The sequence below is a fragment of the Tauraco erythrolophus genome, chromosome 15 (assembly GCF_009769465.1).
Source record: "Tauraco erythrolophus isolate bTauEry1 chromosome 15, bTauEry1.pri, whole genome shotgun sequence".
NCBI lineage: Eukaryota > Metazoa > Chordata > Aves > Musophagiformes > Musophagidae > Tauraco > Tauraco erythrolophus.
This window is the reverse complement of record NC_141479.1, coordinates 10,510,001-10,511,079: the sequence shown is the minus strand read 5'-3', so window position 1 is coordinate 10,511,079 and position 1,079 is coordinate 10,510,001.

Below are 1,079 nucleotides of genomic sequence, written 5' to 3'. Positions count from 1 at the left end.
GCATCTCTGTCAGAGATCTGTTTACTGGCAGCAGCACCTCTTGCCTGTGTAAGAGCAAGTTGAACAAGTACCAAATGAAGGTGCACAGATTTTTGAATCATCTCTCGTAGGTGGCTGTTCTCGTACTCAAGGAGGTTGACAGTACGTGTGATTTTGCTCGCTAGCCACGTTGGTTTCGCAGTCTCCCCACAGCGAGCGCCTGTAGTGAATTTATGGACCAACTGTCACATATTTTGCAATACGAAATGGATAATTAATTTTGTGAATGTTTCCGTACTGTCGTGAGAGCATGTTGTGGAGACAGAGCGGGTGCCGGGGTGCTGTCCCCCGTGGCCGAGGGCAGAGCGACTTGTGCCATCCAGCAGCAATGAGTGCCAGCGGTGGCCCTTGCTGTAGCTTTTGTCTTCCGACACGGTGCTTTGAGTACTGCTGCACGCCTCTCCCTGCTAAAGGCAGAGGAAACCCTGGTGAACGCTAGCTGGTGGAAGACTGCATGTGGGAAGTAGAGTTTTAGCCAAGAGGTTGTAAAGAGGTTCAGGCCAGTGGCCAAGCAGAGCTTGTTAGCATTTGGGTACGCAGGCTCAAATGGGCACAGAGGTACCAGCCCACGCAGTTTGTATATGCTCTGCTCCCTGGATGTGTATATCTTTGCTAGAGACATGAGCGTGTTGGAATGGGGTATACGTGCCAAACCGAAAGCCAATCAGCGTCCTTGTAGTTGGCTTGTTGCTCATCATTTCCAGAACCACCCTCTCCACTCGTGAACCCCCCGGCAGTAGAGAAAGGGCTCGTGCGTTTCCTCTATTGTTGCTTTATTAAAGATACAATAAACTCTCTCCATGATTTTATCGGTTTGTTGTAATGTCTACCAGCGCTGCATTCAGATAGGAGCTTGTGCACAGGGCTGGAAGCGAAGTATAAACCTGATTCCATTGTTGGGATGTGTTGCCAACACAGCACTTAACCACCACCCACCATTGACAAACAGTCTGATGGTCACATCTGCACGTCAGTCCCATAAAAGGAAACCCTGAGACTGTCAGAGTGTGAGGCAGAGCATTAGTGATTTCAATTCTGTT